The sequence below is a fragment of the Furipterus horrens genome, unplaced genomic scaffold (genome assembly GCF_987537825.1).
Source record: "Furipterus horrens unplaced genomic scaffold, mFurHor1.1.pri manual_scaffold_3, whole genome shotgun sequence".
In the NCBI taxonomy this organism is placed as follows: Eukaryota; Metazoa; Chordata; class Mammalia; order Chiroptera; family Furipteridae; genus Furipterus; species Furipterus horrens.
This window is the reverse complement of record NW_028327173.1, coordinates 97,540,662-97,555,264: the sequence shown is the minus strand read 5'-3', so window position 1 is coordinate 97,555,264 and position 14,603 is coordinate 97,540,662. Positions and strand designations below refer to the sequence as shown.

Genomic DNA, 14,603 nt, shown 5'->3' with positions numbered 1-14,603 from the left:
TATAATGTCACCAGTCATATTGGATTAGGGCCCACCCTGAAAACCTTGTTTTAACTTAGTTACCTCTGCAAAGACCCTATATCCAAATACAGTCACATCTGAGGTATTAGGATTTAGGTACTATAGGAGGTGGGGGGAGGAACACCATTCAGCCCATAAGACAAAGAGAGTGGTAGCTTTATCCAGGACCTTGAAATTCTTTCTCTTCACACAAATATAGATCTGATTGTATCAAATCCCATACCAGCTAAGGTCTTCAAAGTTTTAGGCTTCTGAACTTGCTCTCCAGACTTCTGTACAATGGAGAGGCCTGTTTAAAACTTGTGGCATATTCACAACAAAACTTTTTCTAGTTTTCTTCATAAACTTTTCATAGTTCCAAGGCTGACCTTATCAGAAAGCTTTGTCAGCACAAAGCCTTCTGGATTTACATATGGGACTCTGGAGAAAGCCACATGGTGTCAAGGAGAAGCTGGATTGTAGCCTCCTCTTTTGGTAACCAGATTGATATATAATACCCTTTATAGTCTTGTTTTTCAACTTAAATTGTATATTCCCCAAGTCCTCGGCTGAATAAATAAATTGAATTAGGGCTGGGGATATTCAACTTTGAATAAGGCTGGCTTACATCTGTGAAATTCTATATGGCTTTGTCTAGGACTTAGACCAGTTGTTCTTGTTCAGCAGTGATGGTTTGATTCTCACATTAAACGTATTAGTTTGATAAAGGGCCAAAAAATGCAGACAAGAATCTAAAATGACCCATTTTCCTAAGCAAGGCCCTGGCAAAGCCAACTACCTGTGGGAGATGGGAAAGGGTCTTGGCTTCTAATTTTGTGGTCTCCTGAGGAACAGATATTTCTTTTATATCTGTTTCCACTTTGATGTAGAAATAAGAGTACCTATATATTATTTATGCTTTAGAATAAACATGTCATAAGGAACATATGACCAGGTATTCTTGAACTTTGATACCATTACAAATCAGGGAGAAAATAACTGACAAAAGCAGGCAAGGGACTCCAAGCAGAAACCAGCCTTCCTCCCATGGCCCAAACTTCTGCAGCCCATCATATCAGCCCAGAGGGTAAGCTGTTTTGCAGTGAAGTCTTGCCACAGATAGAACTCATCCTCATTCCACCAGGAGGCATTTGTAAGAGCAGAGCCTGAGGCAGAATCTCCAGGAAAACAAGGGCAGTCTTTTCTGTGAACTGCAGGCTTGACCTTCCTCTGGGTCCCCACTAATGCATTTTTGTGAATTAAGATAGGATCTTGAGGAAGGGGCAGAAAGCTGCTCAGGCCAATAGCCAAGACTGATTAAGTGACTTTTGTTCACAAGTTGAACAGGAGTGTGTGCAGAGTGGAGCCAGCTCCTTGTTTCCAGGCTTGCTGAACCAGTCCTGGCTCTCAGACTTATCTTTGGGGGAGGGGCAGGGAACAGTAGAGTGAAGGATAAGGATGCAAAAATTGGGGTGAGGAAGTCTCAAACCTCCTACTTTCAAGAGTCTTCCAACCGAGTATCATTTTCCTCTCATGACCCTCCCTTCCTGGGGGTCAGTTGCATCCCACATACCTGTCATACGCAGGTCTAAGACCACAGACCTCAAAATCCTACAGATCTGAGCTTGAATCCTAACTGGCATTTATCAGCTGTGACTACTTGGGTAACATGTTCTATATTCACTTCATGTTTCAAATGGGCCTGGCGCACCTTCCTCCAGTATTGTTGTATGGATTAATAAAGTACCAAAAGAACCTGAGGCCTAGAATTTTTATTATTGTACTTTTTGAAACTTCAGGTTCAGCTCTTCATGCAATAAGCTCATTGGAGAAGAAAAACAAACACCTTGAATAGCTAACTCTGCCTGTCTTTCCCTGAATGGCTGCTAAGCCATCCCTACCTGTGTGCATTGCCTAGTAGCTACCCTCACCAAAGATGGCAAAAGACTTCCTACCTTCTTCATAGTGTCCCTCAGGAAATCCCACATGGCCACTGGCCTCTGTCTGGGCAAAAAAGACAAAAATGAGGAGGACCTTGGCAAAGGGAGACATGGCTCCCCTCTTCCTGCACCATGCCAGAGGGGAAAGGTGGAATTCTAAATGTGCTGGCCCAGAATTGGATGTTCTTTATTTTGTGAAAACCCACCTAAGTCAGTAGGACATTAACTTACCAAAGATCATCTTTCTTATTCTAAAAGCAGAAGTCAGGTTTCACAAAATAATGCTCAGAGAACTCTAGGAAAAAAGTTCAATCTTATTTTTTTTAATTAATTTATTTTTATTTTTGTTCTATTAACAGTTGTCCCATTTTCCCCCCATTGCTCTACCCTGCCCCACCCATCCCTCCTCCCACAAGTCATTTCCCACCCTGTTGTTCATGTCCATGGGTAATTTATACTAGTTTCTTTACTAACCCTTTCCCCTTTTTTCCATTCTTCTCCCCCTCCCCACTCCCTTCTGGTCACTGTCAGTCTCTTTTTTGTTTCCATGTCTGGTTCTATTTTATGCATTTATTTGTTTTCTTCATTAGGTGAGATTATATGGTATTTGTCTTTCACCACCTGGCTTATTTCTCTAATGCTGTTGCAAAAGGTAGGAGTTCCTTCTTTCTTTCTGCTGTGCAGTATTCCATTCTGTAAATGTACCACAGTTTTTGATCCACTCATTTACTTATGGGCATTTAGGCTGTTTCCAGCACTTGGCTATTGTAAATAATGCTGCTATAAACACAGGGGTGCATAAGTTCTTCTGAACTGGTGTTTCAGGGTGCTTTGGGTATAATTCCAACAGTGGAAACACTGGATCAAAAGGCAGTTCCATTTTTAGTTTTTTGAGGAAATTCCATACTGTTTTCCACAGTGGCTGAACCAGTCTGCATTCCCACCAACAATGTACTAGGGTTTCCTTTTCTCCACATCCTCGACAGCACCTATTGTTTGTTAATTTGTTAATAATAGACATTCTGTCTGGTGTGAGGTGGTATCTCATTGTGGTTTTAATTTGCATCTCTCTGATGGCTAGTGATGTTGAACATACTTTCATATGTCTATGAGCCCTCTGTATGTCCCCCTTGTAGAACTGTCTGTTCAGATCCTTTACCCATTTTTAATTGGATTATTTGTCTTCCTGGTGTTGAGTTACATGAGCTCTTTATATGTTTTGGAGATCAAACCCTTGTCCAAGGTTTCATCGGCAAATATGCTTTTCCATACAATTGATTCCCTTTTCATTTTGCTGATGTTTTCTTTAGCTGAGCAGAAACTCTTAGTTTAATGTAGTCCCATTGGTATACTCTTTCATTTCCAATGCCCTAGGAGATATATTGGCAAAAATATGGATGTGTGGTATATCTGAAACTTTACTGCCTATGTTTTCCTCTAGGACCTGTATAGTGTCATGGCTATTTAACTCTTTTATCCATCTTGAGTTCATTCTGGTGTATGTTGTAAGTTGGAGATCGTTTCATTTTTTTGCATATCCCTGTCCAGGTCTCCCAATACCATTTGTTAAAGAAGCTACTTTTACTTCATTTTACGCTCCTCTCCCTTTGTCAAATATTAATTGGGCTCTATTCTGTTCCATTGATCTATTTGTCTGTTCTTAGGCCAGTACCAGACTGTTTTGATTACAGTGGTCTTGTAATATAGTTTGATATCAGGTACTGTGATTTCTCCAACTTTGTTCTTCTTTCTCAAGATTGCTGAGGTTATTTGGGGTCATTTTTGTTTTCATATACATTTTTGAAACATTTGTAATAGACCAGTGAAATACGTCATTTGTATTTTAATAGAGATTGCATTGAATCTATAAATTGTTTTGGGTAGTATGAACATGTTGATGATGTTAATCCTTCCAATCCATGAACATGGAATATGTTTCCATTTATTTGTATCTTCCTTAATTTCTTTCTTCAGTGTTCTGTAGTTTCCCAAGCACAGGTCTTTTATCTCCTTGGTTATGTCTATTCCTAAGTACTTTATTTTTCTTGTTGCTATGGTCAATGGGAATTTTTTTTCTATTTTCTATCTCTGATATCATTGTTAGTGTACAAAAATGTCTTTAATTGCTGAATATCGACTTTGTATCCTGCTATTTTGCCAAATTCAGTTATTAGATTTAGTTGTTTTTTGGTGGAGCCTGTAGAGTTTTCTATGTAGATTATCCTGTCATCTGCAAATAATGACAGTTTTACTTTTTTTTTTCCCTAATTTGGGTGCCTTTGGCTTTTTGGGTTTTTTTGTTTGTTTGTTTCTTTCTTGTCTGATTGCTATGGCTAGGACTTCCAAAACTATGCTAAACAGAAGTGGAGGGAGTGGATATCCTTGTCTTGTTCCTGATCATAGGAGAATGCTTTAAGTTTTTGTCCACTGAGTATGATGTTGGCTTCAGGTTTCTTATATATGGCCTTCATTATGTTGAGCTATGCTCCCTCTATTCCCACTTTGCTGAGTGTTTTCATCATAAATGGGTTTTGTACTTTATCAAATAATTTTTCAGGATCTATTGATATGACCATGTGATTTTTACCTTTCATTTTGTTTATATGGTGTATTATGTTTATTGATTTGTGAATCAACATACCACCTTGTATCCCTGGGATGAATCCCTCTTGATCATGGTGTATGATCTTTTTAATGTATTGCAGGATCCAGTTTGCCCAATATTTTGTTGAGGATTTTAGCATCTATGTTAGTCAGCAATATTGGTCTGTAGTTTTCTTTATAGTGCCTTTACCTAGTTTTGGAATTAAGATAATACTGCCCTCATAGAAAGAATTTGGGAGTCTTCCCTCTTCTTGGACTTTTTGGAATAGTTTGAGAAGGATAGAAATTAATTTTTTCCTTCATGTTTGATAAAATTTGCCTGTGAAGCCATCTGGTCCAGGGCTTTTGTGTGCTGGGAGATTTTTGACACTGCTTCAATTTTACTAGTTGTTACTGAGTTATTCAGGCTTTCTGCTTCTTCTTGATTCAGTTTTGGAAGAATATGTTGCCAGAAGTTTTTCCATTTCACCGAGGTTGTCAAATTTCTTGTCATATAGTTATTCACAGTAATTTCTTACAACCCTTTGTATTTCTGTGTTATCAGTTATGATTTCTCCTCTTTTGTTTCTGATTTTATTTATTTGAGTCCTCTCTTTTTTTTCTTGATGAGTCTGGTTAAAGGCTGGTCAACTTTATCTTTTCAAAGAACCAGCTCCTGTATTTACTGATCCTTTGAATTGGTCTTTTAGTCTTTATAACATTTAATTCTGCTCTGAGCTTGATTATTTCCTTCTTCTACTGACTCTGGTCTTTGTTTGTTGTTGTTCCGCTAGTTCCTGTAGATGTAGGGTTAGGTTGTTTATTTGAAATTCTTCTATCTTTTTTAGGAAGGCCTGTATTGCTATTAACTTTCCTCTCAGGACTGCCTTCACTGTCCCCCATAGGTTTGGGGCTGTTGTGTGTTCATTTTCATTTGTTTCCAGAAGCTTTTTGATTTCTTCCTTGAGCTCGTTTTTAACCCATTTATTATTTAATAGTGTGTTATTAGTCTCCATGAATTTGAATGTTTTCAAGTTTTTTCCTTGAGGTTGGTTTCCAGTTTCAAGCCATTGCGATTTGAGAAGATGCTTGATATGATTTCAATTTTCTTGAATATGTTGAGGATGTGTTTTGTCCTACCATGTGGTCTATCTTTGAGAATAAGCCATGTGCATTTGAGAAGAATGTTAATAGACATTCTTCTTTGGATGAAATGTTCTGTAAATATCAGTTAAGTCTATTTGATCTAGTATGTTGTTTAATGCTGCTGTATCATTGTTGATTTTTTTCTGGGATCTGTCTATTTTTGATAGTAGAGTGTTAAAATCACCTACAATAAATCATTACTGTCAATCTCTTTCTTAAAGTCCTCCAAGATTTTCTTTATATATTTAGGTGCTCCTATATTGGGTGTATATATGTTTACAAGGATTATATACTCTTGTTGGACTGACTCCTTAAGTATTATATAGTGACCTCCTTGTCTCTTGTTATGATTTTTTTTTTGAAGTTTATTTTGTCAGATAGAAGTATTGCTTCTCCAACTTTCATTTCACCTCCATTTGCGTGGAATATTTTTTTTCTATCCCTTCACTGTTCGGACTGTGTAAATCATTTGTTCTGAGGTGAGTCTGTTGTAGACAGTATATTTATAGGTCATGTTTTCTTATCCATTCAGCTACCCTATGTCTTGATTGGAGCACTTACCACATTTACATTTAAGCTTATTATTGATAGGTACTTATTCACTAAAATTTTTTCCTTTGTACCCCTGTTTCTCTCTCTTTCTATTTCTTCTTCTAAAAGCAGTACTGTTAGCAACTCTTCCAGTGCTGGTTTGGTGGAAATGTACTCTTTTAGCCTCTTTTTGTCTGGGAAGCTCTTTATTTCACTTTCCATTTTAAATGAGAGCCTTGCTGGATAGAGTAGTCTTGGTTACAGTTTCTTGTTTTTCATTACTTGGAATATTCCATGCCAGACCCTGTGGATATATTGTTTTCATTGAGAAATCAGCTGACAGCCTTGTCAGAGCTTCTTTGTAGGTAACTAACTGTCTCTCTCTGCTGCCTTTATGATTCTATCTTTGTCTTTGAACTTTGCCATTTTAATTATGATATGTCTTGGTATGGGCCTCTCTTGATTCATCTTGATTGTGACTCTCTGTGCTTCCTGAATTTGTATGACTCTCCCTCACCAAATTGGAAATTTTGTGTCATTATTTCTTCAAAAATACTTTCTATCTCTTCGATATCCCATGATGCAAATATTGTTATGTTTCATGTCGCCCCAAAGGTCTCTTAGACTATCCTCATTCTTTTTAAGCCTTTTTTCATTTTGTTGTTCTGACTGGGTGTTCTTTCCCACCTTGCCTTCCAAATGCTGATTTTATCCCCTGTTTTGTCTAGTCTGCTTTTAATTCCTTCTAGTGTATTCTTCATTTTCAGATATTGCATTCTTCATTTTCACCTGGTTCTTATTTATAGTTTCTATGTCTTTTTTCATGCTGAATAAATTATTAAGTTTCTTGAGTATCCTTATAGCCATTACTTTGAACTGAATGTCTTGTTTCAATTTTATTTAACTCTTTTTCTGGGATTTTCCTTTTTCTTTTGTTTGGAGGTTGTTTCTTTGTCTCCCCATTTTAGTTGTCTCTTTTTGTTTGTTTCTATGTATTATATATATCTGCCTCTACTTCCTGTCTTATGGAGTGAATATATGTGGTAGGAGTCCTAAAGCACCCAGTAGTGCAGATTCCTTAATCTCCTTATCTGGGTGCTCTAGGAATGCCCTTTATGTGGATTATGTGGGTTCTCCTGTTGTATTTGAATCTGAATGTTTTTGGCCTGTTCATTTGTGGGACCTTTCCTCTGGCTGGCTGACTGAGAAACTCAACCCCCACCACATCTTATATGCTGCTGTACAGGCAGTGACAGAACAAAGCAAAACAACACAAGAAATGGAACCAAAATAAGCAACAACTCCCAACAATTAACACAATATCAACAACAAAAGATCAAAAAATAATAAAAGTAGAGAGAGAATATTAGAGAAAGAATGGAAATGAAAAAAAGTAAGAGAAGACCAAAGGAAAGAAAAGAGATTATGGAAGTATAAAAGAGAAGATAATTAATACAAATAATGAATTGAAAGAGAAAAACAGGGACAATGAAAGAGAAAAAATAACAAAGATAAGAAAAGGAAAGAAGGGAAAAAGGAGTAATCAGAGGTAAGAGTGAAATAAGAGAGATGAAAGAAAAATAGAGAAAAAAACAGAAGAAAAAAAGATTACAAAAATGAAAAAAATAATGAAAAAGGATAAAGTGGAATTTAACTCAGCAGAGTTTAGTGCTTGTCTGCTGTGTTCTCCCTTTGGCTATGGCTCTAATGTTGTCTGAGGTTAGTGTAACCCAATGTCAGGTGCTGTCCATGTCTAGCCCTCAGCAACCTGTTTGATGCTAGAAGTGTTCCACAGTTTGTGGCTGATTCCTCCAAGTTGGTTGCACTCAGGATGGGCCCAGCTGCTTTGCAAAGCTGGGTTTTATCAGCTCTGGGCCCAGGGGTGTGTCATCAAATGTCCCAAGTCACCATCAGATCCCCTTCTGCCTGTCTCTACCTGCCGGCCTGCTGTTACTGTTAGGCTAGTCACAGACCAGGCTGTTTCTGAGAGGATTTCTAGCAGAATCAGGGAGGGTGGGACTCCTGCTGGGTTCTCCCTTTGGAAATGTCTCTGATGTTGTCTGAGGCTGGTATAAGCCAATGTCAGGTGTTGATCACATCTAGCCCTTGACAGCCTGTTTGAAGCTATAAGCAATCCATAGTTTGTGGCTAATTACTCCTGGCTTTGCTGCACCCAGGATGGGCCAAGCCATTTTACAAAGCTGGTTTTTATCAATAATGGGTCAAGGGTATACCAGCAAATGACCCAAGTCACCACTGAATCTGCCTCTGCCTGTCCCTTCCTGCTGGCCTGCTGTCAGCCTTAGACTTATTGCATACCCAACTATCTGAGAGGGCTTCTGGTAGAATCATGGGGACAGGGACTCCTGGATCTCCCATGGCAGGTATCTTTCAGACTCCAGGGAAGATGATGGGTATGTTCCCCTGTCCCTGAGCCACTAGTTTAAGTATGTTTGGGTTTTTTTTTTCCTTCCTGTACTCAGCAGGGCAAGGTCACTCATAGGCTATTTGTGGGGTCTCCAGAGCCCAGATCTTGGGTCTTCCAGAAACCAGGAGGGCATCTTTATGACTCTCCCATGAGAGGGGAGCACCTGTCTGTTTCCCCAGAAAATGTATAGAATGGATGTGCCTTGTAGTCTGTTTCTTTCTCTTTAGCAGGCGTTAAGTGCAGGATGGAAAAAAGAAAAGAAAAAAAACCAAGGCAGAACAAAAGAAAGGAAGAAAAGAAAGAAAGAAAGAGAGAGAAAGAGAGGGAGAAAGAGAAAGAAAGAAAGAAAGAAAGGAAGGAAGGAAGGAAGGAAGAAAGGAAGGAAGGAAGGAAGGAAGGAAGGAAGGAAGGAAGGAAGGAAGGAAGGAAGAAATAAAAAGGAAGGAAGAAGGAAGGAATAAGAAAAGAAAGAAATGCAGTGTGGGGTGAGCAGGATTCCAGAAGGTGGGGTCAATGGTATCTTACAGGGTAGGGTAAATTTTTTTCCCTGGAAGGAGTTTGTTCTTCTCAAGAAAGATGGCTGCTGTTGAATCCAGGTATACCTGGGCACAGAAAACTCAAGGCCACTCTCCCACATAGATCTCCAGTGCCTCCCACTCCAGACTCCTTGTGTGCAACTCCAGTCCATGCCACTCTCTCCCTTCACTAGGGCCCAAGGTAAGTAGTAGCAAACACAAAACCTGTGCTTTGGCCCCTTTAAGAAAAAAAAAAATGGCTTTGTCTCCAGCAGGTCTCATCTCTCCCCAAAAGAGAAAACCCCCTCAGCCTTTCACCACTGGACGCTACATGATTACCTTATTCTAGCACTGGTATTCTGTGCTTGGGAGCCCAGTTTGTGGTCCCGGCTTCTCTCCCATCAAAGGAAAGCTCCCACAGCCACATTGTTACCAAGAAAAGTAGGGTTTGATCAATGGCACCGTGGTGTATGATTCAGCAATTAGTGTTGAGAAAAATCGGTCTTTATTTACAATATTCCAACCTGGGGAATCCTGAGAGCACTTCAGCTCAGAGCCCTGTTCTCCCACAAGACCCAGGACTTCCCTTACTCCCCAAAAGGCTAAAAGCCAAAAAAAAATGCTTAGAAATTCCCCATTCCTTATCTGTCAGCTCTCTCCTTCAGGATCTGGGGTACGATGTCATCAGCCTCCATATAGTAGTCCAGGAAAACATGTGCTGTGTTGCACTGGATCGTGGTGTGGTCCAGAAAGGCACATGTCTTAAGAAAGTCCTCTCCACATGGCCCAAGTTTTAAAAGTCCAGAGAGAATCCAGGTCTGCAAGGCAGCATCCTCAGTACCTTCTGAGTCAGCTAAAGCAGGCATGATCAAAGCAACAGCATGCCTTCTTTCTTACTAGCCTAGCTTCTCTCAGATTGCATGGCTTCCTTTACCTTTTTTCAGACCATGTGGCTCTGCCCTGCTAAATGGCTGCCACCTTATTTTAAAATCCCTGACTGCAGCCTGTGATGCAGTGGGCAAGATGACCAATTGTGGCCACTATGGAAATCTCATGCAGGCCCCATAAGCTTTTTCATTATCATTCTATCATCAGAGTCCCTCCCATCTTCTTGAACCTGAGGTTCAGCCATAGTCATTTGCATAACTAAGAGACTAACTACCAGCTATAGATATGCAAAGTACCTTACCCCTCATCCCATTCCCAAAACCACAGGCTGTGGGGATTTTGGGGACCCCTATTACAGCACCACTGACATGTAAAAGGAATCAGCCCCTACTGCTCTTGTAGTGGGTTTTTCCTGTCCTCAGCTAAAAGTCTTTTTCAGGTAGTCTTCAGTTTTTTTCAGGTGACTATTGCTCTCTTTAGTTTTATTTCCAGTTTGGTTATGGGAGGAGGTGCATGATATCTCCTACTCTGCTGCCATCTTGCAACCCCCAAGAGGTTAATTTTATAAATATATAAAGAAGTTATACATTTCAACACCAAGAAGACAACAATCCAATTTTTAAAAAATCGGCAAAGGACCGGAATAGACACTTCTGTAAAGAGTTCATACAGATAGCCAACAGACATATAAAAAATTTTGAACATCACTAGCCATCAGAGAGATGCAAATTAAAACTACAATGAGGGCGAGTGGAGTTGGGTGGGGTCGCGAGGCCTTGGCGGGGATTCTGAGAGCCAGCAGGGGAGGGGTGTGGGCCAGGGAGCGGGCTGAGGAGAAAGTGTCACAGCGTCGGGCTGTGGAGTTTCTTCTCGCTGGTTCTTTACTCCGGAGCAGCTGGAGAACACGCAGAGCCCCGCTGAGGAGTGAAAGCGGATAAAGAGCTCTCATACAGCCGGCAGGCAGCTAGCCTTATCCAGGACATGGGACAACATCTTAACATATCTCAGCTTGCAATAAACACTGCAATTGTTTATATGCACAGGTTTTATATGTACCATTCTTTCACCAAATTTGATAGAAATCTCTGGTGGAGTAAAATGCTCGCAGGCTGTAGAGAAGGAAATGTGAATGGAGTTAGTGGATTTCACCAGGAACTTTGGGAGAGTGCTGAGTATTAGTTGCACTGGAGGAGAATGAGAATTGAGCCCTATTTAAAGGGAACAGAAAAACTTCTGTGATGAGTGTGGTTAAATACATAGGAATCTACCCTGAAGATCACTGTTTAGCTCCCTGAATACTTAATTTTTAAAATTACTTGTAGAATTTGAGAATCACTCACTAGTACACATACTTTGTTTATATTGAGACTCTCTTCTAAGGGGAGAGCTGTGTGGTTTGAAAGTACTTCTTGATATTGAGGCTTTCAAAAAATCTGAATCCTATGGGAATCCTAAAAGATTTTACCAAGAAAATCTTATTGGAGACTTTTAGAAGTGCCTTTTAGCAGATTTATACATCAGGAAGAGAAATTCTCATCATATTTACTCAACTGCAAATGCATTTGGAATAGAGAAGATCCCTTTCAGATCCAAAATCCAGCAATTAAATCTCATCTCCAAAACGATATTTATAATAGCACCTACTGCATTATTTTTGGCTGCAAAAGTGGAAGAACAGGCTTGAAAAATTGAACATGTTATCAACGTAGCACATGCTTGTCTTCATCCCCTACAGCCACTACTGGATACTAAGGGCGATGCTTACCTTCAGCAAACTCAAGAACTGGTTTTACTTGAAACCATAATGCTACAAACCCTAGGTTTCAGATCACCATTAAGCACCCACATACAGATGTGGTAAAATGTACCCAGTTAGTAAGAGGAGAATGCTTTATTGCAACTTTTAGCTGACTAGATCCTTAAACTTAGCAACAAGTTTAGCCCTTGTAACTGGTTAGCTCAAAGCAAATCAACTTGTTTCTCAGATCTTTGGGGGATAGCAAGAAACATTTGAGTGAATGTTGTTGAAGATTTTCAGTAGTATAGAAAATGATGGCGCTCTTTGATATTTCCAGCAAGGATTTGGCATAGACAAATAGCTATTTCATGGCTACCAACAGGTTGTTATCCTGACCCTCTTAGTTGCACTGTTGTAGCACACTATAGCTTCCTTTAATGCAGGGTCCCCTCAATGTGTCTCTTACCCTTGTTGCAACAGGAGACTGGACCATCTACTGTGGTGGTACCTTCCTGTCTGCTTTGTGGTGTCTTGTACAAGGGACTTTGGGCACAGAAGGGTTAAATGCACAATGTGAAGTGTAGTGGTGCTTTTTGATGACATATTCTCAATTTTTGAGTGCATAAGTCTAAAATTGGTAGCCTGGATAGCAGCTAAAGATTACAGAGACCTAAACTTAACATAGAAATTTGAGCAGCTTGTCTACATCTTACCACCTTCTGTCTTCAGTACAAACCAACAGTGATAGCATGTGTATGCATGCATCTGGCTTTCAAATGGTCCAATTGGGAGATTCCTGTTAACTGATGGAAAAAATTGGTGGAAATATGTGGATCCTACAGTTACTTTAGAATTATTAGATGAGCTAACACATGCGTTTCTACAGATATTTGGAGAAAACGCTTAGTAGGTTGAAAAGGATTCAAAACTGGAGGGCTAACTAGGTGGCTAAGAAACCAAAAGTAGATGGGACAGTATCAGAAACACCACTTCTTGGTTCATCATTGGTCCAGGATTCCATTTTAGTAGATAGTGTTACTGGTGTGCCTGCAAACCCAAGTTTTCAGAAACCATCTACATCGGCATTCCCTGCACCAGTACCTCTCAATTCAGGAAGTATTTCCATTCAAGACAGCCATACATCTGATAATTTGTCAGTGCTACCAACAGGAACACCAAGTACTTCATACAGTTTGTCATCACACTAAGAATGTCCTCAACATCAAGAATCAGCAAGGACAGAGCAGATACATTCACAGAAACAGGAGACATCTTTATCTGGTAGCCAGACATCAACTTCCAGCAGGAACTTTCTATATCACTGCATTCGGAATTACATCACAGACCTGACAAAATATCTGATCATTCTTCTATTAAGCAAGAATATACCCATAAAACAGGGAGCAGTAAGCACCATGGACCTATTTCTGTTACTCCTGGAGTTATTCCTCAGAAAATATTTTTAGATAAATATAGAAAAAAATGTAAGCTAGAAACCCTTGATCTGGATGTCAGGGATCATTATGTAGCTGCCAGGTAGAACAGCAACACAAGCATGTGCAGTCACAGGCAACCAGCAGCAGTTCTGTGACTTCTCCCATTAAAATGAAAATCCCCATCACAAATGCAGAAAAAAAAAAACTGAAAAATATATGGCAGATAAGAAGGAAAAAAGCGAATCACTGAAATTATGGATTCCATTATCACCCACTGATAATAGTGTCAGTAAAGAAGAACTAAAAATGAAAATAAAAGTTTCTTCCTCAGAAAGACACAGCTCTTCTGATGAAGGCGGTGGGAAGAGCAAACATTCCAGCCCACATATCAGCAGAGACCACAAAGAAAAGCACAAGAAACATCCCTCAAACTGCCACCACCCCAGCAGTCAAAAGCATTCCCACTTACATAGTGGCAGCAACAGTGGGGGCAGTAAACACACTGATGGAATACCACCCACTGTTCTGAGGAGTCCTGTTGGCCTGAGCAGTGATGGCATTTCCTCTAGTTCCAGCTCTTCAAGGAATAAGCTGCATATCAATGATGCATCTCACAACCCTCACTCCAAAATGAGCAAAGGTTCCAAAAGTTCAGGTAGTTCATCTAGTTCTTCCTCCTCTGTTAAGCAGTATATATCCTCTCACAACTCTGTTTTTAGCCATCCCTTACCCTCTCTTTCCTCTGTCATATACCAGGTGGGCTATGGACATCTCAGCACCCTCGTGAAACTGGACAAGACGACAGTGGAGACCAACGGTCCTGATGTCAATCATGAGTATAGTACTAACAGCCAGCATATGGACTACAAAGACACATACAACATGCTGGACTCGCTATTAAGTGCCCAAGGAATGAACATGTAATCATTTGTTTAGGTCAATTTTTTCTTTTTTTTTTTTAAATTTAAAAATTGTTAGAATGGAATCCTCCTGATCTAGCAGTGGTAACACCTGCTATTGCTGCCACTGTTTCAATATTTGTAAGTGCTGCTTTATTCTTCATTCTGAAAAGAAGAGATTATAGTAAACAAGTCTTTATCTTCACATATGATAATGTTATAAATACTGTAAAAGCATGGAAGGTGCAAAACTCAGTATTTCTACAATTGCAGCTAAGAACATTAAGATGAATGTCTGGCTGCTTCTAGGAATATAAGATGCCTCAAGCATTTGTTATTTATAATTTGAATACTGTAGGTATATATTTTTGTTGTTGCTTGGCTTTTGAATGAGTGTAAATTGTTTTCTTTTGTGTGTTTATACTTGTATGATTTGCATGTTTCAATATTAAAGGGATAAAACAGTATACTGAAAACTGTTTACAAGAAAGTGGAGAAA

The 14,603-nt window shown here is 39.5% G+C and overlaps 1 pseudogene; it reads left to right on the top strand.

Annotated features, from left to right (window-relative positions):
• Positions 1-12,049: 12,049 nt before the first annotated feature.
• LOC150015555 (cyclin-T2-like) lies at positions 12,050-14,129 on the top strand (annotated as a pseudogene).
• Positions 14,130-14,603: the final 474 nt, after the last annotated feature.